Here is a 14,361-nt window from a genome sequence, read left to right on the forward strand (position 1 = left end):
ACAAACGTCATCATAAGAGTTTTTATAGACTATACTCCCTGACTAATAAACAAACTGACTCAGGAAGTGTCCAGGGTATGATCTAGGAACAAAATCATCTAGATGTTTTCTTAATGAAAACTCCCTTGTGCCGGGTCTCCATGGAACAAACTAACCAAAGCTGGCCTGAACGCTGGGATAAACTGACAGAAGACAATGGCACGGCAGAGAGCCAAAACAAACATAGATTCTGCAGGCTGGCCCTGACGTTTGATGACCCAGACTTCCTCAGTCACTTTGCAGCTACATCGCTGATATCAGTAAGAGCGGAGTGCCACTGACAAATAGGTTAATTAAATCATACCCACAGGAATGTATGAGAGAAATGAGAAAATAGGAGTCTGAAGACAGACCTCAAAGGCTCCCCGGGAGTTCAGGATCCTTCAGGATCAGGGTGGTGATAAGACAAAACCCACCTGCACTGCAGAATCTGATCCCAAAATATCATTGTGAATCAAGAGCAGAAGTGCCATCCAAATCACAAGGAACCAACATAAATACCTACAAATTTGGGAGTGAGTCTAATTTTTCCCAACAACAGACCATAGGAAACAGTCTACTGGAAAAGACGTGTCTGGTATCAAACCATTCTATTTTCAGCATTTTTTTCTGGCTGGCTAAGATAGACATCATTGAGGATCCTGATAAGAGTGATGACTGAAGCTTTCAGGCATCAAAATGTAATTTTGAAACCCCCAAAACCAAGAAGTTTAAAAATAGCCTAATACCTGGCTGTGTGAGTGCAGTAAGACATATTAGGCAAAACATGGTACTTGAAAGTAAAATTAACACGGCATCAACTACGAAGCACGGTGGCAGATGAGGCAAGACATTTCAATGCGTTTACCGTGGGTTTCTTCAGCTGCACACCACACTAAACTGCCCTACATCTGCTGCTTCTCGCATAATTAAGGTGACCCTGGTCTGGAGAGCAAAAATTGAGGGACCAAACTCCACCTATTCACCACAGGGCTGTCCTTCTGTTTCACAGACCCCACCTTACATTTGCAGACTCTGCCTTTTTTGATAAACTCCACAAACATTGTGTATTAGTCCACATACCGACAAATTTGATTTATGAAATTTCAAAAACCGCTAACTCCAGTCATAAAAATGGAACATACTGTATAACACAGAACGTCATAGAATTTTGCAAAATGTATAAATCAAAAGCAGGGCTGTAAACGTAATCAAATCTTAAGGACTACAAACTATGCATATTAAACCGCAAAAAGACTGCATGTTCTGTGTGTCACCATTTTATTTGATGAAACTATCATCAGATACACTAAAAGGTCTTCACTACTAAAAGAAAAGTTTGGTTTAACTTGAAGAAATTATGACAAAAATAAATTAATATTGTACAGTATAATGTACTTCTCAAAGTAAAAACAATAATAATTTAAGGAATATCAGAATTTTTCATCTGTGTTTTAATTTAATATGGATTTCATAGGTCCTTACAAATACACAATAAAGCTCATAGGGGGGCTTTTTCGAACCCGCACCCAACTAGCATCCTGGCTACAATCATATGGCAAGCAGAGAAACAATGTGTGCATGGCCAAGTGCAGCAAAAAGGCAGAATACAGACCCCATAAAAGGTCCCCATAGGGGTGCGGAAGCTTCAAAGGGACAAATGTTAAAGAGCAACACCTGGCATGCCCGGCTTTGTGGTGACTTGTTGCCTTGGTGATGGGCCCTCCTGTCTGATACTCGAAAAACCAGCGGATGACGCAGGATGCTCATTTTAAATTATGAGAATGAGATTACGCCAAAATTTCCCCATAGATCACTGTACGGGACATTCAACATAAACAAGACTGCAGTCGAGAGCAAAGGACAAATTCTAGCATGCTTGAATGGTTGCTAGGTTTCAAGAGCTTCAGAGAATTCTTCTTGAGTTGCGAAAAGGAAGTTATGAAAGACAAATCTCCCAGATTTGATCTGAAATGTGGCAACACTATTTGTCGTGTGAGGTCAAAACAACATGGTCTCAAATTTACTTGGGGAAAACCAATTGAAACACTGTCAAACCTATCAGTTCCACTTGGCCCTTCATGCTTCCTTCATTTTTGAATTGAATTTCACTTGTCTTGCAGTTGAAATGCGGCATATGAGAAAATATACATGTCAATTACCTATTCTCTCCAAAACATGAGCAAAAGTTCTCCTACTTCACTGGTGTTTAGTTAAGGACCCCTGGGCCTGTTCATCCTGCGCTCACACACACACACACACACACACACACACACACACACTATACTGGCCAGCCGGTGAATCAATTTGCGGCGTTTAATTACGATTGGGTGATTTTCTCAGCTGATGCCCCCCAGACCAGTGAAGACATTTCTCACGTGGTTGCTGGTGTTGAGACACAGCTGAGATGATTTTCTGTGGAAAAATCTCAAGCCCCCAAAACCCAGATGGCACACACAAATCCCTAATCACTTCACCACAGCTGCTATTATGGACAGCCAATGATGTAGAAATGAATATTAAGCACGCTAATCACTTCTAAGAACGTGTGTATGACCCTTACCACACCTATTTTTTTCCAAAGTGTAGGGATCATTTTGGATTATGCATCAATGCAAAATCTCTCTGAAGAAGGGATAACAGTCTATGAAGACATAAACGACACTCACATGAGGTATGAAATTAAAAGCCTTGGAATAAGTCATTATGTTAAAAACCACAATCAACCAGTTACGGCTAGAAGAGCCATCATCAGGATGTGCTTATGGGCCAATGATAAGTTTAGGTAAATTATTTGGCACTCAAGCTCAAAAGTGTGGCGCCACACCTGGCAAAGTCTCCTTAACATTAGGATGGTAGTAATGCTGCATGAAAGGCAATCAGTGATCTAAAGATGCCAAGGCCAAGAACATCAATACACAGTTGTGAACTGAATTCCCACATTGTGCCCCATTCAATGCTGATGCAGAAGAAATGGTGCTGTTCTATTCGCCGCATGGATTCTGCATGCATACGCAATAAATGTATGCAATAATGATGGGCTGCACATAAGGAGGGTTTCCCACTCCAAAGTCCAATGAGATTAAAAAAAAAAAAAAAAAAAAATTCCCAAGAATAATAACAAATCAAGGCTTACCAAGCCACTACATAATATTAGGATATTTAAACAAATATTAACAGGAACCAGAAGAACTGGAAACCCCAATGATTTTTTTACACGCTGTTATGACAATAATGGACCCATCTGAATTTGTATAAATGCCTTGGAATAATATGTAAATTTGTATGTATATACACTATACAATAAATATGTATGTATATCTATATCTATCTACCTATCTATGTGTGTGTGTACATACATACATGCATACACACACACACAATACAATCAATATTTTAAAACAATAAATAAATGATTCAACGAATTGATAAACGCACCAAACCTGCCATGCGTCTGTGCCATACAGTGCACGCGCAACACTGTTGCCAAATAAGATCCATGCAAGCATTTCAAAGGAGAGACACTGGAGCTGAAAGTCTGTCTAACCAGCAGTCCGCTTTTACTCATAACGTTGGAAATAAACAGGATGGTTCATTGGTTAATCAAATAAGATGAACGCCGCTCGGAAACGACATGTAACCGTCGCCCATTTCACGTCAATGTTATATTATATTGTCATTTGGAGATCGGACCTACCCCTTATGTTCCTATGCAGTCGTGTGGATGAGGATCTGCTGCTCTTTTGCGCTGGTGTTCGTAGAGTGGGAAGCGCTGGAGATGAACAACACCTTCGCCAAGTGTAAACGCTTCGTCCTTCGGTTTTCCTTTCCTATCAAACAGTAACTCCTGATTTTCGTGCATACCAGTCAGCACGTAGCAAATGTAAAGGATTTGTGATCAGAAGATCACCATAAATCAAGAGTGCAGCCGCAAACGGGGAATAACCAGTGTATCTTTCAACTGTAGCGACGCGGTTCTGCTATCATATGAAGACGCCGTGCGCATACGGGTGCTCTGCAACAGCTTCAGCGCGTGGAGGGCGGAGTTATCGTTCATTATTCATGAGGAGGCGGGGAATACGTCTGCCTCCCGTTCTCCACACGCTGCGCTTTGGATTAAACCTATGATGATGCCGAATAATTAATTATAGATAAATGCTGACTTTTACACCATGTTTCAATATTTTTCTACCGCTTTTTTCCTTTATTGAATCTCTAAATTATATAAATAATAAGAAATGTAAAATATAAAAAATATAAAAAAATGTGCATTTTTCTTAAACTGTATTTATTTGTTTGTTTGTTTACGTTCATCAAATAATAATTGAATTCATTGATCTAAAATCAACCTAACCCTAACCCTTAAGAAAAAGAAACTGGCATATTCAGGATGGGGGCGGGTCTACATCAAATGTGTTGTCTAGTCTGTTTTGTTTTTGTTTATCTTATCTAATCTTCTGTTGCTCAAACTCGCCTATGGGCATCAAAACCCTTCTGATACATCATTACTGTACATCATTATGTTTTCCAGTTGATATCTGACACTTAACATTTAAGGATGAAAAAGGTATTAATAGATTTTAGACTAGCCTATAATTTACAACACTTTCTGAATATCTAAGCACTGACAGTTGTAAATGGAAATAAAAAAATCTTTGTGTACATTTTTTTTTAATTGTAAAACATGTTCAGACTGACTGAATGAGAACAGGCTAATGTTCTGTAATCTGGTAATTATCTTGATCAAAGGATAAAACACTAGAGAAAGAATGCAGTAAACTTTTTTTCCTCAGTACAGTGCTGCCTCTGAGGGCATACAGTAAGGCCGTATATGGATTTTGTGAATATGCAACGACCTTATACCTTTTTAAGAAATTCTGTATCCCTAGAACACAATGAACCCACATGAAAAAGCCAAGCTTCTACAGTTCTTGGAACACTGTTTTCCCTCAAACATCACTGTGACTCACAAAAGTGAAAATTCTTATGTAGACAATATTTCATGATCTACATCAAAAATAACTGACAAAGAGCATAGCACATGCTTTAAGAACTGTAAGAATCATAATCTGATTCTCACTGATGTGATTCAGATTAAAGATGGAAATTAGACCTACTGCACACATCTAGCTCGCTTGGAAGAATACACATTTTAGATGGCTCTGGCACGGTGAGACGAGGCCTGTCGGATGCACTGGACAAAGCATTAACAAAGAAACAGCCTAATGCGAAATAGATTCGATTTCCAGTTGCTTAGTGCCAACACTTAATTGAGTAAAACTCTAACTGCTCTGATTGATATGTCAACTGGATGGGTTTGCTGGCAGAATCTCTGAGACATTGCACATGCTGAAATGGCTACTAAATGGAAGCAAATTTAATGCAGAAAACAGAATGTTTCCGATCCGATTTCCTCATTTTGACCACCTCAGACGTGACATGGACTTGGACTACTGTAGATTTAAAGCAGTTATGTTTTAGATAGTAATAGGTGGGTTGTGAGTGGTTTTAACTGTATTGCTATGGGTTGCTAGGGCGTTGCTAGGTGTTCTATGGTGTTTTTTTATTGGCCCATGTCGAAATAGCTCATTCCCAAATGTTTTACTGTTTATTTTTGACTTTTCTCCTCAAACTGCAACCTGCATTTTATTTATTTATCTGTCTTCTATGTTTTGACCTTTTTCATAAATTCAAAACACTATATTGTACTTATTTATTCTAAATAAATAAATACATTTTATAACATTGGTTTATTCTTAACCAGTCCTGCCTTAAATATAAGTACAGAATAGTTGTTTTACCCATTTATGTCAAGCAAAAAACACAAGTACAGTTGGTTAGCAGAGTAATACCACTTCTTTCCTCAACAAGCCACAAGACTTGAGGTATAATTCATGTGCGTAGCAAAAACAGTGCAAATTGTTCACCATTGTTTAATACTTAGAATTACAGTTGGTTCAAATCCTTAACCGTAAGTATGAGCAACAATAATAGTGATGGTTGTCTTCACAAGCATCAATAAATTACCATTTAATTTAAAATAGTAGCTTAAAAGCCAAGCCATCTGGACATAAAAAGAGCATTAAACTCCTTGATTAAGACAGATGTCTTGGAGGCTTGTTCGCGTAATAGTTTAAGTGCCACAGATTCAAATGTTTTATTGGGTATAATAAGGAAATGTTACCATCTGTCCTTAAGTGTTTGTGGTTGCTATAGCTATTAAACCAAACTATAATTGTAAGTAAAATGTAAATGCAATGTAAAATGTGCTGATAGAGATACAACGTTCTTTAAAATGATCTTTACTCCTTTCATATTGAGTCTCACAGTGAGTTTCGAGTTTCAGTCAGTCTCTCTCCGGACGCCGTTTTTGCCAATGGATTATGAATCAAAGGGCAAGAGAGTATACAGTGAAAATTGCGAATCTGATAGGTGGCAAATGTGTAACTAAACTGCTGGGAAAATCCTCTTGTTGCCATAAAAGCATCTCCAGACATTAGAGGACAAAGTGTGCTAAGAACAGTGCAATCATTTCTCTACTCGGGCGCATTCTATAAACGCTGCTAAATTGCTTTTATGGCAGATTCAGAGAACGTGAAACCAGCCTCTGCTTCACACTGTATTACCTCCATGATTAGACTGTCCAGATTTTGCAAATGAAACTCAAAACTCCCAGGAGGCCCCATCCGCTCAGCCAAAACTATCCGCCAACGTCTTGAAGACAACAGTTCCATCAGCGTCTGCAGAGGTAGATATTAGGTAACCGACAAACCATTTCCCATTTATAGAAATCAGGCTTTATGAGATCACTGAGCTCCAATCAAATGGCTGGCTCTGCTGGATGCACGCTTGACGAATGAGACAGCTATTCATAAGCCTCCACAAGCAATTGCTTATCAATAAATCCTCAAGGCCACATCAAAATGAGATCTCCCATGTTCAGGCTCCACAACAGAGCTGCCCGGGCCTGTGGTGAGCTGCTTTCGTACAATTAAACGAACAAACAAACTCAGGGCGTGTCGCCACATTTGTGCTTTTCATCAACATTGAGATTATATGTTGCAGTCGACCAAAACTCCTCATTAAACTCACAAAGGTCTGTGATTTTCGAGCTCCTTAGTCCCACGGGTGGCAAAAGCAGACCGGTGCAATAATCTAAATTGAATTTTCTTTACGCAAGGCTGAATGTTGCATGCTACCTCCTCCACCCTTGAGTGTAATCTCACTGGGTGTCTATCTATTAATCTGACCCTAAATTTACTTTTAGGACAAACCGTTTTATGGCAAGACACTACAGGCAAAATCATAGTTTTTTATGCATTGGTCAGTTTTGAGATTTTGGCTATTTTGCTTCCATAACATTTCAAAATAGTGGAAAGAAAACATCCAAAATGCACATTTAAGTGTTTATTTTATTATATTTATCTATTTGCACTTGCAGATTTCAGTTGCAATTGTATATCTTTAATTGCCGTTCCCTCAAAATTAGTTTTTTTCTCATTCACTGAGCCAGAAATCTTCACTTTAGCACTTATGCATACACCATACTTAACGGTTTTATTCCTATATACATTTTGAAGGTTTTTACAGAAAGGTTTGTTCATATCAGGGTTATTTCTCATGTTTTGTTTAGTTTAAGTAGGAAAATGATTAAAAAATAAACTAAAAACTAAAACTCAATAAAAACTATATATATATATATATAAACACAACAAAATTAATTTTAAGTAATTAGGAAAATATAAAAATAACATCTAATTCAAAATAGTAAAAAAAACAGTAACAGCATGTCAATGATGCTGAAATAAAAATTGTTTTAACATCTTCACGCCTGATTTATATACCATTTAGTTTTTCCTAAAAACATGGTAAAATTTCTGACTGTTAACAGTATTGTCAGATTTATGGAGTGTTAAAAAGAGAAAAATCCCTTCTGTAAAAAACTTTAACTCTGACATGTCAACAACATGAAATGCAAATATGCAAATGAATGCATTTTTAATAAGATAAGGCATCATTTGTATCTTTAAACATAACATTTCAGAAAACTTGTAATACATGTAATAAATAAAAAATTTTAACTTGGGAAATATAGCGATATCTATTAGTTAAAGGGGTCATATGATGCGATTTCAAGTTTTCCTTTCTCTTTGGAGTGTTACAAGCTGATTGTGCATAGATAAGATCCCTGAAGTTGCAAAGACTAAAGTCTCAAAACCAAAGAGATATTCAGCATGTACATAATGTACAGTATGTGGAAAATAATGTGTTTTTTTTACTTTAAACCGCATAAACACATTTCATTACACCAAATACACAAAATAATGTTCTTTTTAGCAGCATCATATGACCCCTTTAAAATTTTACTCCACACACTCAGAAAAGATGGTACAAAACTGGAGCAGTACCCTTTCAAAAGGTACTAATATAATGATGTGTACCATATATGGGTAAAGATTAAAAAAGATTATTGGAGCATTTTTAATGCTATTAAAATGAAAATACTATTTCAGTCTTTCTACTTCACGTCACGTTTCATTCATTGTGCTACTTGTTTCTTTGTAATTAATTGTTACATTTTCTGAGTGAAAATTGCTTCTAAAACATTTTTTTTTTCAGTGTAGCTTTTGTAGCTTAGGGTGCAGCCCCAGTGACAGCTTTGTACCATTTTTTTCTGAGAGTGTATTCACCTGTGGTGTCTAACCCTAAAAGGAAGAAAAGGGAAATTGGTTCCACTTTTTGGTGCCAAAACAGAAGCTGGTTCAGTCTCATGGGATTATGCAAGTCGAGAGTTTTGGATTACAAATGTAATTAGGCTGCTTTGAATTTAGATTTAGTAAATGCGTTTGGGACAAACATTCAACATGTCAAAACACAAAACACTACACAAAACACAAAACACAAAACACTAACTATCCATAATGCAAGACAACAAACAGCCTTCATGTTCTTCTAGTGTGTCCTTACATCTGCCTCGGTCTCCAGGATTCCTCTGGCTCTCCTGGTAATCAGTGAAGGTGATGTGATGAGGGGATTCTGGGACATGAAAGGCAGGGGGGGAGAAGAAGAGGAAGATGGGGAAGCTGAGAAATGTCACTCTCCGTTCTTTGTGGGTGCCAGAGATAGGAGGCTTACTGTCCGCTCCAGGCAGTGTTGCAACCGACGGCCTTGCAGCAATGTGCTGCGATTACACTGTGCCATTGACTCCTCCTTAATCGCTTTTTCTGGATCTGCCACATCTGCTTACAGAGGCCTGTGTGACTCCCGACAGTGAGCACCAGTGATCAATACAATGTGGGAGACGGCTATTACTGAGCGTTATTGCGTTCTAGCAGCTAGCAATTCTTTGTCTCCTTGGTGTATGTTAAGAGAGAGATGTGCACTGTATCTTTTTTTTAATCATATTGTCAGATATTGATGATTGATTCGTTTGAACATAGATGCTAGCAAACATACCATTCTCACAATAAGTTAACCTACCCCTTGCAGTTTCTGCAAAAATGTTAACAATTAAAAATATATAAATAAGATGATTGGTGTAAATTCAGGGAAGAACTACATAAAAAAAAAAACTATTTTTATGATGCATATTTTTATTATTTATTATTAATATTTTGCAGATTCTGCAAGGGGTATGTAAACTTATGACCATAACTGTATGCATATAGATATACAAATGCATACAGTATATAGCATATATAGAAGCAGAATATATTCTACAAATATACATACAGAAAATAAAGTGTGTGAGAGAGAGAGAGAGAATGAGAGTTTATATACCAAAATAGCATTAGCAAATATAGTAAATTTACTTACACATATGCAAATAAATATTCAATGCATATACAGTACACACACACGCACACACACACACACACACATACCTAAATACATATATATATATATATATATATATTCATAGTATAGTGTAGTATATATGCAAATCTATATATCACATATACAAACTCATAGTACATATAAATATAGTAGAATTTATATATATATCATTTACAATTTATATACAATTTACATACTGCTATTACTACACTATCTATAGACAAACACACACAGGGAAAAGCAGCAGTGCAGGTCACCTGCTGGAGGTGTGAGGTTAGTGCCACCAACCATCAGTGGGTCATACTGGCCTTTAACACAATACTCTCTGTGAATTCCATAAAAAAAAGCTGTGCATATCTGAAAGTGTCTGTGGAGGCGATTAGGAAAGGTTCTTGCATGGCGCACATCGCATGGCAACAAGGCGGCTTAACTACTGGTTGCTAAGGACAGAATCAGGCGAGCCCCCCTGAAGAGATTCCGTGCCAAAAAAAAAGAAAAGGAATTCCCCCCGTGGCAGTGCTAGAAAATGCCACTGCTGGGTTACCATGGTGACCACATGGAGTCAATGAAGGAGAGAATGGTAAACACACTGAATTAAACATGAAATTTGGAACTAGAAACACTGAAATGGTATTTCCTCATAAAATGTATTCCAATAATTGTTGTTTAATTGACAACTTCGAAAAAAAAAAAATGATAGAGCACACACATATATATACACATATATACACATACACACACATATATATATATATACACATATATATACACATAACAAACACACACAGGGAAAAGCAGCAGTGCAGGTCACCTGCTGGAGGTGTGAGGTTAGTGCCACCAACCATCAGTGGGTCATACTGGCCTTTAACACAATACTCTCTGTGAATTCCATAAAAAAAAGCTGTGCATATCTGAAAGTGTCTGTGGAGGCGATTAGGAAAGGTTCTTGCATGGCGCACATCGCATGGCAACAAGGCGGCTTAACTACTGGTTGCTAAGGACAGAATCAGGCGAGCCCCCCTGAAGAGATTCCGTGCCAAAAAAAAAGAAAAGGAATTCCCCCCGTGGCAGTGCTAGAAAATGCCACTGCTGGGTTACCATGGTGACCACATGGAGTCAATGAAGGAGAGAATGGGGCCACATGTGTCTTTTAAGGGTGGCAGATTGTCAGATTGGAGATGTTGTGGAGGAGAACGCTGTGAAACACAGAGTCTGGATTAACCCACAGTATTCCCAGACAGTATTGTAGCTGGCAGTCTCATTGTGACAAATGGTGCTGTTTTGCCCCAAACCGACTTAATTAATTTTATATTAGTGACAAATGTATAGAGCAGATGGAAGAAAAACCTTTTTAATGTATAATCAATATGCTTTAAGATAACATAAAATAATGCTACAGAGCTGTTCAGTATATTAAAAGGTAGTAAAAATAGATTGATGCCTATTTTTCACCTTAGGTACACCACATTGGCCGTTCTAAATGTTTGCAAATGATTTGTAACAGCATTAGGATTGTTATGTTCAACTGTATAATTATTTAAGTCAGCCATGACATTGGCTGCTTCCCAATACGCATACTATAATATGCACTACAAGTATGGACTTGATGAAAGTCTATACTTTGGAGTAAGTTAGAGCATTCTACTACATCATAAAATTGTGGTGAATTCACAAACATCCTTCACACATATCGTTTCATATGCTTTCATTAGCATATTGCTAAATTAATTATTTATTCAGAGCAGCACCAAGACAGGTATGAAGTCGGCTGTGAGGGATAGGCTTACCATGTTTTCAATGGCATCTGCTGAAAAAGTTGTATAAAGCTCCTATAAGATCACTTATCATTTGCCACAGCTCATGTTGTCTGGAGTTTTTTTTTTTTGTCTTCTAAATTTCTTGGAAAGATATTTTTGATTTTAATTTTTATTGTATGATTGTATTATTAGTTTTTGTTTTTTTTAAATATTTTAAATAATTATTTTAAAATATGTATTTTATTTGAATTAATTTTAGTACTTCAACTTAGTTGAAATTGCCAAGGCAACATTTTTAATTTTTGTTTAGTTTACATTTTTCATCTAATATTTATATTTATATTTAATTTTAACTGTATTTCAATTAACAAAAAGTTTTTTTTTTTTAAGAGTTTTTAAAGTTTTAAAACTTCAACCTTGGATTTCTCACCACTTTAGTACAGCTAAAAAGTTTATATTTAGTCAGAATGGATGCCTAATTTCGTTTAACACTATAAGGTCATCTACCTTTAAGTGAAAGCAATACAACAGACTGCATATATATCTCAAAAACGTTCAAAAAAATCACACCTATTCTAATCTCACATACTATTTTATGCCAATTGAAATGCAGTGACTGATACGTCTGCCCTATGAGCAAACTAAAGATGGAAAGAGAGTCTTTACTGACCTCTAGTGGCCGTGAGGTGAAAGCAAACCATTGCTCACATTATACAGTTCTGTTCTTTACAGATGTTGAACCCATATTTCTATATTGATGCAACAATACACTAAGGCATTTCTTCATTATCCCCAGTCATTCCCTTCTGCTGAATAAATAGAAATTCTATTAACTTTTCTTCATTATGGCTGTGCTTTTGACTATTACCACTGTTTGAAACCATAAACAGACCAACAAGAAGGCTCATTTCCAAACAAGGACATATTCAAGCCATTACATGATTTAATGGCAAACATCCCACCACACTACTGTCAAACTGGATCATTAAACAAAGAGGGAACAATCTACAGGCAACCGAGTCCCTGATGTTGTTTATGGATGGAGCTGGTTTTTGGTAAATTGCTCTTTGGCTGTCTTGCAGCATAAATACGTACAAGCTACACAATGTGGTGAAGACCTGATTCAACCTAGTTTAGGAACAATAGGTAGTAAAAATGTTGCTCTCCTTGTCCTACAATAGGAGAAGGGTCAGTACAGATGATGATTTTGGATGGTGAGGCTGAGATCTATCTGGGGAATGCATGCAGTTATAAATAACAGCTGCTCAACGCCAAGCAGAACATTCTTGTGGATTGAATAAAAAAAAAAAAAGGGGGGTAAAAACAGCTGGATGCAAATAAACAGTTCCCTTTTAAACTCGGAAATTAGGTTTTTAGATTTTTTACATTTGAAAAGTTACAGTATGATATAAAAGTAATGATATTTAAATGAATAGTTCACCACACACACCTTCAGGCCGTCCAAGATGTAGATGAGTTTGTTTCTTTATCAGAACAGATTTGTTATATAGTTTTGTTCTTCACAGATGTTTTTTACAACCCATATTTCTATACTGATGCAACAATACACTAAGGCATGAGTTCATTATCCCCAGTCATTCCCTTCTGCTGAATAAATAGAAATTCTATTAACTTTTCTTCATTATGGCTGTGCTTTTGACTATTACCACTGTTTGAAACCATAAACAGACCAACAAGAAGGCTCATTTCCAAACAAGGACATATTCAAGCCATTACATGATTTAATGGCAAACATCCCACCACACTACTGTCAAACTGGATCATTAAACAAAGAGGGAACAATCTACAGGCAACCGAGTCTCTGATGTTGTTTTTGGATGGAGCTGGTTTTTGGTTAATTGCTCTTTGGCTGTCTTGCAGCATAAATACCTACAAGCTACACAATGTGGTGAAGACCTGATTCAACCTAGTTTAGGAACAATAGGTAGTAAAAATGTTGCTCTCCTTGTCCTACAATAGGAGAAGGGTCAGTACAGATGATGATTTTGGATGGTGAGGCTGAGATCTATCTGGGGAATGCATGCAGTTATAAATAACAGCTGCTCAACGCCAAGCAGAACATTCTTGTGGATTGAATAAAAAAAAAAAAAAGGTGGGTAAAAACAGCTGGATGCAAATAAACAGTTCCCTTTTAAACTCGGAAATTAGGTTTTTAGATTTTTTACATTTGAAAAGTTACAGTATGATATAAAAGTAATGATATTTAAATGAATAGTTCACCACACACACCTTCAGGCCGTCCAAGATGTAGATGAGTTTGTTTCTTTATCAGAACAGATTTGAAGAAATTCAGTATTACATCACTTGTTCACCAGTGGATCCTCTGCAGTGAATGGGTGCCGTCAGAATGAGAGACCAAACAGCTGATAAAAACATCACTATAATCCACAAGTAATGCACACGAATGGACATTTTAACTTTGAAACGTTTCTTCCAGCTAAAACATGAGTCCTCTATCCATAGCTTTCTCCACTGAAAAAGTCATCTTGTCTGAATCAGGAGAGAAATATGCACAGATCAAGCACAAGCAAAAACAGTCCTAAACAGTTCTAAACAAATATGTCATTGTATTTTGATGTAAAAGGACAACAGTGACTTTTTCACTGAAGGAACTTACAAGACATTACTGATGGACTGGAGTCTGTGGAATATTTATGGGTTACTGTGATGTTTTTATCAGCAGTTTGGACTCTCATTCTGACGGTACCCATTCACTGCAGAGGATACG

This window comes from Sinocyclocheilus rhinocerous, unplaced genomic scaffold, assembly GCF_001515625.1.
Source record: "Sinocyclocheilus rhinocerous isolate Xijiao unplaced genomic scaffold, SAMN03320098_v1.1 scaffold832, whole genome shotgun sequence".
Classification (NCBI taxonomy): Eukaryota; Metazoa; Chordata; class Actinopteri; order Cypriniformes; family Cyprinidae; genus Sinocyclocheilus; species Sinocyclocheilus rhinocerous.